Raw genomic sequence first — 14,677 nt, 5'->3', positions numbered from 1 at the left:
ACAAATTTGTTACCTTAAATTTTGTGAACCAAATGGAGGATAAGGATGATGAGTTGGTGGCATAGAATTTTATGTAAACCCTTTTTTGAGTGAATTCAAGAGGATTCTTCATGATGTTTCTAGAAGGAAAAAGATGTGGCTTAGATTCAATGAATCCTACCTAATCCATTCAAACAAAAATTAAAAGAGGGATGAATCGAGCAGGAAAAGCAATTCCAAACATCTATTTAAGGAGTCATAGGCCAAGAAGCAAGAGTTGCTAATGTGCCAAAATTGTGAAGTGGTTGAGAGGTGTCAAGGAGAAGACATCAAGAGAAGAAGAAAGAATAGAGCATAGAGACTACTTTGTTTAGTGGTCATAGGGGAGATTGCACTGGTATATCAAGCATGGAGACTCAAGGAGACAAAGCTTGAAAGGAAGGCAAGCTGTCAGAGATGAAAAGAGTAAAAGCTAGGCAATGTGAAGAGCTAAACTATGATTTGAAATCTGCAAGTTAAGTTGTGATTTGTATCAGATCAAAAGCCCTTATTGTTACTCTGTAACAATTTTACAACCTAGGGTAAAAATCCTATGGACTTAGGTTGGTTTAACAACCATTTGTAAATCCTTTAACAGGGTGGCATTCCAAGTGGATGTTATAAAATCCTCTAACCAAGCCCACTTCTAATAGGTTGGATATATCCTTTAACCATGTCACATTTAACATTGTATTGTAGCATTTAACAGAGCAAGCCTTTCACAGGCCATCACTTTAGAAGAGTGAGAATTGAGTAGCATGTTACTAGTGGTTTTTCCCAAATCAGGTATCCACATAAATCACTATGTTATGTGTTATATCTAAATGTGTTTTACTTGCATGTTGATTTACAATAACTTTTTAAGTAGGAAAGTTTAAGCTTGGATGAATGAATAGTTTAAAAGGCTCACTTTACTTGATGAAAAAGTTTTAATTGGACATTTGGACCTTGAATAACCGATTCACCCCCCCCCCCCCCCCCCCACTCTCAGTTATTCTAAAGCATTTCTAACAATTGGTATTAGAGCCATCTGTTGATTTAGTTTAAAGGTACTAGAAGCAAGAAGATCAAGATGTTCAAGAGAGAAGTTCCCAAGCTCAACAAAGACAACTTTGTTGCATGGCAAAGCCTAATGAAACTGCACCTTGGATCAATAGGTGATTATGAAAAAACCTCAATTGGAGTGGAACATGTAGATCCAGTTGGACCCCTCTCTACAAATTATTTGAACAAAAGGAAGGAGCATAATTAGGCAATGCTAGAGATTGCCTATGCACTCAGCTATGCTAAATTTGATGACATCAAAGGATATGATTCTACATTCAAGATGTGGAAAGCCCTATTAGATATCTATGGAGGAGATCATAATGTTCAAAGATCAAAGAGAGAAAGCCTTAGAGGAAAGTTTGATGACATGAAAATAAAGGAAGGTGAGAATGTTGCTCAATATGCCTCTAGAATGAAAGAAGTTGTAAGTGCAATAAGGAGTTTGGGTGGTCATTTGTAAGTTGACATTTTCAATAGAAAATACTTAAGAACTTTTCTCCCCATCTATCCTATTAGAGTTTTAGCTAGCTAAGAGCTAAGGTGTGTCCCACAAAATCAGCCAACTTTTGAGGGAATAGTAGGAAGACTCACTGCTTTTGAATTGTCTAATTTTGATAACTATAGACCTCAAAATCTAGAATCTACTTTCAAGGCTAAGCTATCATTGAAGGATACTAAGGAGATAAAATCAAATAAGAAAAGTAGAAAAGGAAAACATGCATCCAGTGACGGTAGCACAGATGATGAGGATGTGGAACAATTGGAAGCACCATAGACTAGAAGATTCCATAGAGGCAAAGGTAAATTCAAAGGTAAGCTCCATATCATTTGTTTTGACTGCAATGAAGTAGGACATATTGTTGCAAGGTGTACATAGAAGAAGAATGACAAATAAGAAAACAAGTACAAGAACAAAAGAGAAGATGATAGTAGAGATTACAAGGACAAAGGAAAAAGATGCTACATTGTTGAAGAAGATTCTGATGAGAATGATGATGAAGTAGTCTATGTAGCCATGAAGGATGAATTAGATGAAGATGAGGAAATAGAACTAGTAACTTGTGTAAAAAATAATGACAAGTGGATCATAGACAATGGATGCTCACATAACATGATAGGAGACAAAAGTAAGTTTATTACCTTTACCCAGTATGATGGAAATAGTGTCAAATTTGGCAATGATGCTCCATGTCAAATCAAAGGAAAAGGTTCTATCAAACTTACAAAGAAAATTTCATGTGATAATGCATACTATGTTGAAGGAATAAACTACAATTTGTTGAGTGTATCACAGTTACACAATGTAGGTTGCAAAGTAGAATTTGGAAACAAAACTACCAAAATCTATGATGCTGATGGAAATCTGATAAGAAAAGGTGAACAAACTAGGAGTAACTAGTTTTACCTAGATATGGAAGATGCAACCTATCTTGTTGTTAGATATGATGATAGGTTGTGTCATGCTAACTTTGATAATCTAATTAGCATCAGCAAAAGGAAGAAATTCAGAGGTCTGCCTAAGCTAAAGAAACCTAAAAATACAATGTGCAAACAATGTCAACTAGGGAAGATGACCAAGTCAAGCTTCAAAAGAAAAACCTACACTTCCAAATAAGTACTAAAGATGGTACATACTGACTTATGTAGCCCAATAGAAGTGCAAAGCTACCAAGGAGACAGATACATAATGCTATTTGTGGATGACTATTCTAAAATGATGGATGCCATGTTCATAAAGAAAAAATTTAATGCATTTCAAATGTTTAAGTGGTATTTGTCCAAGGTTGAGAAGGAAACACATAAAAGTCTAAAGTGCCTAAGATCAGATAGAAGAGGAGAGTTTACATCAAAAGAATTTGAGATATTTTTCAATAACAAAGGAATCAAGAGACAAACATCAACACCAAGAACTCCACCACAAAATGGGATTGCAAAAAGAAAAAAGAAAGATCAGTAATAGACTATGACAAAACATTGATGATGGAGAAGAATGTTGCTCTGAAGTATGAGAGAGAAGTTTAAGTATTTGTTTTTACACTCTGAATCAAGTACAGGTCAAGAAAGGTACAAATTCAATACCTTTTGAACTATGGTATGGTCACTCACCTAATGTAAAACATTTCAAAGTATTTGGTTGTAAGTGTTATATTCTTAAAGATGCTAGAAATGGAAAGTTTGATGCAAAAAGTGATGAAAGCATATTCCTTGGATACTCCACTAGAAGTAAGGCATATAAGTGTTTGAATACTAACACTAACAAGATTATGGAGAGTGCAAATGTAAATGTTGATGAGCATGCAGAAGTCCAAGTTGATGAATCTAGAAAATTAGAAGATTATAGATCTTTTGTGTACTTCTATGAAGGAATACCAATTGAAGATGAAGCTGCCAATCAAGTTGGGAATCAGCAACAAATTTTAGTATTCACCGAGTCACAACCAGTGAATGTTGAGTTGCATTCAGAAGCTAAGTTGCAGAATGAAGAGAATGCACATTATGATTATGAAATTAGTACACATGAAAGAGATAATGAAGTAGTATATAGTGATGTGTAAAGTGACTAAAAAGCTAAAGGATCAAATATGGAAAGAAGGATAGAACTAAGACTAGCCAAGTATGTAAGAAGACATCACCCTGTAAAATAAATCATTGGTGACAAGGATGCCAGAACAATGACAAGGAATATACTAAGGAATGAATCATGTCTTCTGAGCAAGATTGAGCCCAAAATAGTTAAAGATGCACTAGAAGATGATAATTGCCATAAAACTATTGAAGAAAAGATAGATCAGATTGAGAAGAACAAAACTTGGACTCTACTTCCTAGATCAGCTGATAAAAATATAATCGATACAAAATGGGTCTTCGGGAACAAACTTGATGAGAATGGTGAGATAAAAAGAAACAATGCTAGACTAGTTGGCAAAGGCTATGCATAAGAAGAAGGACTGGACTATGGGGAAACATTTGCCACTATTGCAAGAATGGAAGGAGTAAGAATACTGCTTGCATATGCTGCTTACAAAGGTTTCAAAGTCTACCAAATGGATGTGAAGTCTACTTTTCTAAATGGCATACTAGATGAGGAAGTCTACATAGAACAACTAGAGGGGTTTGTTGATGACAACAAAAAAGATATGGTTTGCAAATTGCATAAAGCAATCTATGGTTTGAAACAATCACCTAGAGCATGGTATGAGAGACTACACAAATATCTTATGAAGATTGGATTTGAGAGAATAGATGACAACAATAACTTCTACATCAAGTCAAAAAAAGGTAAAGATATTTTGATATCTGAAATCTTTGTTAATGATATAAAATTTGGAGGTAATAATGCTCTATGCAAAGATTTTGCTGATCAAATGGAACATGAGTTTGAGATGTCAATGTTTGGAGAAATCAATTTCTTTATTGGATTGTAAGTACATCAACTAAATCATGGCATATTTGTGACCCAATCAAAATACATCAAGGAGATACTCAAGACATTTGGATTAGAAGATTCAAAACTAGTTAGTACACCAATAGTAATAGGACATAAGTTATCCAAGAATGATGAGTCAACTGAAGTGAATTAAACTATGTATAGATCAATGGTTGGAAAACTGCAGTATGTTGTACATAGTAGACTAAACATTGCATTAGTTGTTGGAATAGTGGCAATATTTTCTACTAACCCAAGAGAAAATCATCTGATGGTAGGAAAGAGAATACTAAGGTACCCAAAAGGAACTGAGGACTTTGGTTTGTACTACAAGAGGAGTGAAAAGTTTGAGTTGAAAACCTACATTGATGTAGATTGGGGAGGTAATATTGATGATAGAAAAAGCACAAGTGGAGGAGCACTTTTTTTAGAAAAAAGATTGATCACTTGGACCAGGAAAAAGAAAAGTTGTAACTCATAGTCCACAATAGAAGCTGAATATGTTGCTATTGCTATCAACTGTACTAATATTGTATGGATCAAACATCTATTGCAAGGAATAAAGGAAGAGGTAACTGAACTTGTGATATTGTATTGTGATAATACAAGTGTCATCAACATATCAAAGAATCATGTAATGCATGCCAAAACAAAGCATATTGCAATTAAGTATCATTATGTAAGAGAATTGGTGGAACACAAGCAAATAAGGATGAAATATGTCAATTCAAAAGAATAGATAGTTGACATCTTTACAAAAGCACTACCTAAAGATGTTTTTGAGTATCTTAGAGGTAAGTTAGGGGTGATACCCCTAGCCAAGGCTGCTTGAGAAAAGGCAAGACTGCCCTACATCAAATGAGTTGATTGTTGGCATATTACAAATTGATGTAGAGGAGATTTACTTTAGGATCATGCCTGAAGTAATCAAAGTGTTGAAGTTCCAAATTAGTTACAAGAAAGGTGACAAAGGGAGAAATTGGAGTACCTATAAATCCTACACTTACATAATAAGATGCTAAAACAATAAGTCTTTGGCATTGTTGTCCAAGAGGGAGAATGAATATAAATTGATCAATAGCATTTGATCAACATCATTCAATTAAATAGAAGGAGAAGTAGCTGAAGTAGCTAATACCAGAATATGATAAATGCATACAAAGGGAGAAATAATGTAAGAAGGAGTCAGTAGTAGTGAGAGATTAAAGTGAATAGTAAATTGAAAGTGAACAATGATAAGTCAGAGTAAAGAGGGAGAAAATGAATGATCAAGAAGAAATAGCAAAAAGGGTAACAACAACTAAGAGGGAGAAGAAAAAGAAAAGAAATTAGGGTAATAGATCAAAGAGGGAGTTGTGAAAATTGATGGTAACACATTTTTCTTTTTGGCATTTGATTTATTGTTTTAACCTAGTTAGAATTTTGATAACTTGGTTGATTAGTTTGGTTTGCCATAAATACCAAAAAGGGAGATTGTTGGAAATCTGATTGAAAAATGAATACTATCAAAGAGGAAGATTGTTGCAAAGAAAGAAGATGGTTGATGAAGAATGTTTTCAATCAATAGTTTGTCATTGATGTCAAACCTACTATTCGATGGGATGAAAATTGCTTATAAGATCTAAGTACTATCACTTAGTTGATTGACGAAGAAGATTTAATCAACAAGATGTAACAAAAGCACCTAAGGGAAAGGTTGAGTTATGGTTTTGTAATGAAGTGCAAGAATTAGTTAAGACAATGGTTAAATGATGTATTGATAACATACTTGAAGATACAGAGGTTGGCCACACTTAGAAACATTAAAAGAATAAGTTGCAACAAGGTTGACTGTGTTAGAGATGCTTTAGAATAACTAAGAGGGGGGGTGAATTAGTTATTCAAGGTCTAACATGTCCAATTCAAACTTTTTCACTAAGTGTAGTAAGCCCATTCAACCATTCATTTATCCAAGCTTTAATATTCCTATTCAACAAGTTACTGTAAATCAACATGCAAGCATAACCAATAAAAGAATCAACACATAACACAGTGATTTACGTGGAAACCCAATTTGGGAAAAACCACCAATAACATGCTACTCAATTCTCACTCTTCTGAAGTGATGCCCTATGAAAGGCCTACCCTGTTAAAGGCTTACAACACATTGTTAAATGTGACCTTGTTGGAGGATTTATCCACCCTATTAGAAGTGGGCCTGGTTAGAGGACTTTAGAAAATTCACTTCAAATGCCACCTTGTTAAAGGATTTACAAATGGCTATTAAACCAACCTAAGTCCATAGGATTTTCATATCTAATACAATTGCTAGAAAGTATTAGGAATTCTTTGACTTGATTACAACATACAACTTAACTTGCAAATCTCATATCACTTCTCAGCTCATACCATTGTCTGGCCTTCAATCTCTACAACTCTGACAGCTTGACCTCCTTTCAAGCTTAGCCTTCTTGAGTCTCCATGCTCAATGTACTAGTGTAATCATCTCTTCATAGCCATTTGTAGAAGTAGAATTTCTGTGCTCTTCCTCCTCCTAGATGCCTTTCTCCTTGACACTCTTCTAACCACTTCACAATTTTGGCACTCTAGTAGCTCTTACTTCTTGGTTTATGACTCCTTAAATAGAAGTCTTGGAGTTCCTTTCCTACTCAATTATTCCCTCCTTTTATTTCAATTTGTATGGATTAGGTAGGATTCGTTTTATCTAACCCATATTTTGTTTCCTCTAGAAATTTCTTGAATAATCCTTTTGAATTCACCCAAAATGGTTTACATAGAATTCTGTACCACCAGCTCATCATCCTTATCCTCCAACTGGTTCACAAAATTCAAGATCACAACTATGTTGGCTCAAATTTGGTGAATCTTTGTCATTTAAGATAATGCAGCAGCTCGGCACTATTGAAATCTTGATGCTTGGCACATACTATGTTACTTAGCTCCAACTATGTTTTTACTGATGCTCGACACCTGAAGTTCACTTGGCACCAACTAAGATTTTCTGATGCTCAACACCTGATACTTTGCTTGGCACTTGAACTTCACTTGGCACCTAAAGATCACTTGACACACATTAGATTTTTCTTTTGCTCAGCTCCAACTAAAAATTTGCTCGACTTCAACTAGCTTGCTTGGCACTCACTAATGAATTTAGTCTAAGCTTTGTAGTCAACCTTGTTACAACTTATTCCTCCAATGTTTCTAAGTGTGGTCAGCCTCTATATCTTCAAGTATGTTATGAATACATCATTTAACCATTGTCTTAATTGATCCTTGTACTTCATTACAATATCATAACTCAACCTTTCTCTTAGGTGCTCTTGTTACATCTTGTTGATTAAATCCTCTTCATCAATCAACTAAGTGATAGTACTTAGATCTTATAAGCAAATTTCATTCCTACACATAGTAGGTTTGACATCAATGACAAAATAATGATTGAAAACATTTTTTTAACAACAATCTCCCTCTTTCAATCAATCTTCTTCATCAATGATCTTTTTCAATTAGATTTCCAACAATCTCCCTCTTTGGCATTGATGACAAACCAAACTGATCAACGATCAGACCAAACTATTCCACCAAGTTAACTAGGTTAGAATAGTAAGTCAAATGCCAAAAATTAATTGTGTTCCCTCTTTTGATCTATTCTTCTGGTTGCTTCATTTATGCTTCTCCCTCTTAGCTGATGTATCCTCTTTCTTTGTTTTCTTCCTCTATATGCATTGCTCAACTTTCACTATTCTTTGTTCTAATCAGCTTCTTCATCTTCTCCCTTAATCTGTTGATCAAAGCTTTTATCCATTGAATGGTGTTAATTAGTTTCTGCTCTTTCTCCTATTGTTGATTAGTTTCTTTTCTCATCTCCCTCTTTCACAACAATGCCAAAGACATACTGTTTCAACATTTTAATATGCAAGTGTAGCATTTGCAAGCTCTTTCAATTTATCCCTCTATCACCTTACTTATGACTGATTTGGAACTTCAGCACTTTGATTACTTTAGGCATGAATCCTAAATTAAGTATCCTCTGCATCAATGTGTAATATCTCAACAATTAGCTCATTTGATGTAGGGGAGTCTTGCTTTTACTTAAGTAGCCTTAGCTAGGGGTATCACCCCTAACTTACCTCTAAGATACTCAAAATCTTCTTTAGGTAGTTCTTTTGTGAAGATGTTAGCAATCTATTCCTTTGAGCTAACATATTCCATCTTCACTTGTTTATCTTCCACCAATTCTCTTACATAGTGATACTTGATTGCAATATGCTTGGTTTTAGCATGCATTACAGGGTTCTTTGATATGTTGATAGCACTTGTATTATCACAATAAAGTATGGGAGAATAACTACTTTATGTATATTCAATATAAACTTTGATTAATAAGGTTTTCTATATTTATAATATTTTAGTAACAAAGAACAATAAACTAAATGATTCTTTTCTATCCATTTATTTTCTATTATTATTCCAAGGATTACATGAGGTTGGCCACTACTTTGATTGTAAAGGTCTCTTAGAATATCTATTAATGAAATTTTTTTATTAATTAACTATCCTAATAAGATATTTACTAATTTAACATTTTTTTAAAAACATTCATAAATATTTTTAATTAAATTTATAAAATTTTAACCTCTCATTTAAAAAATACACTCCTTTATATTTTATCACACAATAATTAAATTGTTCTAAGAATAAAATCTAAACCATGTCAATATCACTATTTATCTAGGGAGCTTAAAGTTATGTATTATTATCATGGGGCTATATTGATGTACAAGCCAAGAACTTTTTCCCCTTTTAAGAGGTACAACACCTTCTTTCATTGATAAATCATAAAAATATTGTTGGTGACAAACCATTTCTTGAACTCAAGCTACACCTGCAATATTGTGGGATATCCAAACTCTCATAGAACATATGGTCTCTTAAAAATTTCCCCCCTTCACTTATGTTCCCTTGACATGGGAGACCTAAAAATTCCAAAGAAGATTAGTGTTATGGTACAAACACTTTATAAGCAGGTAACTTCCAAAACTAGAATTACATATGGGATGTGAAGATATTTTGGCAGCAACATTGGGGTAAAATAAGGGTGCAATCCCTTCCCAACTTTGTTTTAAATTTATATTGATAAGATAGAATATTGGATAAATAGGAAAAATGGAGAGGGAATCCAATTAGCTAGGCATGTGATAAAACTACTTTTGTATGGAAATGATCTTTTGATACCTAAAATAAATAATGGGTTAAGAGAACACCTAAAATAGTTAAAAATATTTTTTCAAGAAATGGGAATGTAAGTGAACACTAGTAAAAAAAATTGATAGTATTTGTTGGAATACTTTAGAATAATTGGGGGGGGGAGGTGAATCAGTTATCTAAGGTCCAAATGTCCCAATTAAACTTTTCAGCACTTAAGAAAGCTCATACATATATATCCTTATCATGTATCTCACATGCATCTAAAAATTCCATCAACTTAGTAATTCATTGTCCTAGGTTAAAATCACTTTGCAGAAATATAAACATTAAACACTACAAAATCATTCACATATTTCAAAACAAGGATTTTACATGGAAGCCCAATTTGGGAAAAACCACCAGTAACAAGCTACTAATTCTCACTCTTTTGAAGTGATGCCTTGTGAAAGGCCAACCCTGTTAAAGATTACAATACACACTATTAAATGTGACCTGGTTAAAGAATTTCAATCACCCTGTTAGGAGTGAGCCCTGTTAGAGGAATTTAGAACATTCCATTAGAATTTCACTCAGTTAAAGGATTTTAAAATGGTTGTTAAATCAACCTTAATCCAAAGGATTTATCCTAAATTGATACGATGATTAGAAAGTAATAGTAGGACTTGATCTAATAACAAATCACAACTCACTTGTAGAATTATAGATCTCTATTTTAGTCCTCCATTCTTCTTGGCTTTCACATTTCACCTCTAATAGCTTTTTCACCCTTCAAGCATTCATCCTCTTAAACCTTCTTTCTTTACATGCCAATTGTAGACTCTATTATTTAGCCACCATGTGAAGCAACACCCTAGACTCCTTGTCTTCTTTGGGTTCTCGCACATGTCAATTGTTGCTTCAAGTGTTGTATCCTCTTATAAAGATAATTTAGGTCTTTTGTCACTCAATAACAATTTTTCATTTTAAGGTTAGGTCAAATTCATCTAATCCTCCCTCTTTTCCATTTTTTTCCTCTAGACATTTCTTCTAAAATCCACTTTGAATTCACCTTAAAATGGTTTATCTTAAATTCTATGCCTCCATCTCACCAAGCTCATCTTCCACATGCTTTACACAATCCATGAAATTAACTTTGTTGGCTTAGATTTAGTGAATCCATAGTTAAACTCATAATGTTGTCACTAGACATCAACTAACCTCTGATGCTCGACACATACTGTGTTGCTTGCATCCACTAAATTTCACTGGGCACATACTAATTTTTATTATCACTTGGCATATACTAAAATCACTCAGCATATACTACATCTTCACTTTGCTCGACAATAACTAATTTTATGCTTGGCTTGAACTAACATCACTTGGCTCCAATTGATCACTCGGTCAAGCTTAGTAGACACAATTTATATTCCTTGTTCTTCAAGATTTAGCTAGTCCATCCATCAACTTCAGCTTTTAGTAGATAAACAAAGCATCATAAAATCCATGTCTTACTTGGTCTTAGTACTCCTTTTATACACCAAATAACTCAACCTTTCCTCTAGGTGCTCTTGTTATGTCATATTATCAAATTATCTTAATCAATCAAAAAAATGATAGCATTCAGAACAAACAATCAATTGTCTCACCAACAAGTAGCAGGTTTGACATCATTGACAATATAATGATTGTTCCAAATTTCATTTAGCAAACAATCTTGTTTTCAAAAATCTCCCTCTTTGGTATTTATGGCAAACCAATAACAACAAGAATACCAAAAAGAAAATTAATACAATGTATTACAATCTCTCCCTCTATCTATATGTGTCCTTCCTATGTGTAGGGTAATGTGAGATTTTTTTAATCTCCTTCAATGTACCTCTCTAATATCTCCCTCTTTCTAACTTTATTTCTTCTCTCCTTCATAGTATTTCTTTGATCTCTCCTTTATTGTCTCCCTTTAACTTTCTGACTTTTGTAGGTTATCTCTCTAATATGTATCTCTCCCTCTTCATTAGGTGTTCTCCCTCTTTAGTTATTCTATTCTCTTTCAATGCATATCTCTCCCACTTTTCTTTGTGAGGTATTCTATTATCTCCCTCTTTATAATGTATATCTCCCTCTATGACAACAATACCAAAGACTTGTCATCTCACCATGCAAATATCAACAATTCAAGTTCTCCCTCTATCGCCTTACTTGTGACTGATCTTTTGTTTTAGTTTCTTGACTACTTTAGGAAGCTTCTAAAGTAAGATTCACTACATCAATTTATAAAGTATGACATTCAACTCAGTTGGTGTAGGGCACTTCTCATGCTTCTTAAATATCTTTGGATAGAAGCATCACCTGTTGGAATATTAAAATATGGAAAGAGTACTTATGAGAGAGAGAGAGAGAGAGGGGGGGGGGGGGGGGGGGGGTGAATCATAAGTATCACACTTTAGTCAATAAAACTTCTAACTTAAAGTAAATTGTGCGCATGTAAATACATCAAATAAACATGTAACAAAACACATGCATCAATAACACTTAACAGTGGAATTTGGTAACCCAGAAACCCTCTAGGAATAAGAAGGTAAAACTGGGGTGGGGATGATACCCACAAAAATTACTGCAGCAATATTGTTCAACCACTTTTGATGGTTTTCCCTATTAAAGGCCTGCCCTGTAAAAGGCTTTACACTATATTAATAGTGACCTGATTAGAGGATTTACAAACACTTAACATGAAGTGTCACCCTGTTAAAGGATTTTAATCACCTAATCAAAAGTTTCTTACAAAATAGCTGTAAAGCTAACCTATCACCATTGGATTTTCATTCTAATATAATTGCTAGAGAGTATTAGATACAATAAACCTGATAGGTTACAATCCTTGATTGCTGAATACACGCTCCTTTTCTACCTTCTCCTGATCTTGATCCTTTGCGATCTGATAACTCTTGCTTTTGAAAATAGATTTGCTTATGCACCCTTGTGTGTCCTTCCATATGTATGTTTACAATGAAATTTCGTCTTCCTTATAAAGACTTCAAAGACTTAGGGTTTGATTTGGATCTACGATCCATATTGATTCTCAATTTCCTACTCGATACTTGTCTTTTACTGATTGGTTGCATGCCTTTATCATTTTTCTTATTGGCTGCATGCGAATTGAATGGGAAAAATAAAAGATTTGATTATATCATTAAATCCCTCAAATTTTACCTTCTGTCGGCTGCAAAAACTGTTTGCATCATAGTTTGTGCAATTTCAAACTTTTATGCTGATCTACTGAGTTGCTCGGCTCCTGAAGTATTTTTGATACTCGGCACATGATGTTTCCTGGATAGCTTGGCACCTGAACATAACTGTATTACTCGGTACATGTTGTACTTAGCACTTGTTAACCCTCGGCACCTGTTGTACTCGGCACTTGTTATCACTTGGCACCTGTTACACTCGGCACTTGTTATCACTCGGCACTTGTTATCACTCGACACTTGTTACACTCGGCACTTGTTATCACTCAGCACCTGTTGCACTCAGCACTTGTTATCACTCGACACCTGTTACACTCGGCACCTTATCTTACTCGACACTTACTCTTGATCTTGGTTAAGTGTATTGACACTCAGTTGTCAAATTTATTCTTTAAGCTAACAATCTCCCCCTTTGACATGAGTGGCAAAAACACTTAATTAAGATCCATGTGACTCATTAATTTATCCTACATTCAAAATTTTCTATCGCAAAATTTGCTCCCAAAATTTACTATCTCAAAATTTGCTATCTCCCCCTCAAAATTTGCTATCTCCCCTTTTATCATACTTATCATTTCATTCCTGTACTTAACTCTTATTACTTATTCTCGCCCTTTTTGACACTTATGTCAAGGGTCTTACAATGAAATGCCATACTTAGCCAAAAATGTGCTATTTACTTCAAGGAGTACCTTCAGAGCTGCATCCCAATATGCTAATGCGACATCCAATGTCTTATGCTGGATGGCAATCTCTGCTGCTAGGTGTACAAGTCCATCAGATGAAGAAAGATTGGGGTCTTTCCTGAGGACTGTCTTTGCATTTATTTGCTCCTTGTGAAGTAGTTCCAAATGAGGAGTTATTGATGATTGAATTTGTATCAATTTGGCTTTTGTGGTTGCCTCCTCTGTTGCTAAGATAGCTAACTCTCTTTGTGTGTGAAGCGATTGGACAAAATGCTTCTCACTCTGAGCTAGATCTGTGGGGAGTTGCATGCTAGAAATTTTTAGATTATTTTCCAAGCTCAGTATTTTCTGGCTAGTGTCCTATGTGAATGTGGAAAAATCACACAACTTGTTGTACAGGGAAAAGATGTTTCCTAGTACAATTTTAACTGTTATAACTTTCTTTGCCAATTCTTCTTGTGACAGTGCTATATCATCAGATATTTTACTATTTACTTTACCTTGGAACTTCTTTTTTGACCATTCAAGCAATCTAGCATTTGTTTCTTGGTCTTCATTAGTCACCTGGTCAACTATATCAGATAGTTGTTCCATAATTGGTCTTGACTCATCTGGAGATTGTAAGCAAAAAGCTTCTGTAAATATGTCTTTAATTTCATTCAAGGTAAGCTTATGCTTGTATTCTTTTCTTAGTGCTTCTTGTCTCCTTCTTTTGTCCAATGCACTCTAAATTTCATTAATCTTTTCTTCAGTAAGAGTGCTAGATTCATAATATGGGATCTTTATTTCTTCATCAAGCTTAGGAACTCCATAGTGAAGTCTCCTGATTGCCTTTGATGAGCTCGAGCCTGGTGTTCTGATTTTCAGCTGTAATCCATCTGTGCTCAGCTGCTGAAGAGTTTGTGTTGGAGTACCAAATTTTGGTAATGCAACCAATGTTTGTATTGCAGTCTCCTCCTTTTTCTTTGTCTCATCTCTTTCTTCAGCTTGAATATCCCTTTTATGAATGCTAGGTGGGGTTGAACTTGTTGGTTGTTCAGATGTTTCTTTTATTTCCCTTGCTACTG

This window comes from Cupressus sempervirens, chromosome 5 (genome assembly GCF_028749045.1).
Source record: "Cupressus sempervirens isolate cs-2001-9-10 chromosome 5, ASM2874904v1, whole genome shotgun sequence".
NCBI lineage: Eukaryota > Viridiplantae > Streptophyta > Pinopsida > Cupressales > Cupressaceae > Cupressus > Cupressus sempervirens.
The sequence above is the reverse complement of the archived record's forward strand: the minus strand, read 5'-3'. Positions refer to the sequence as shown.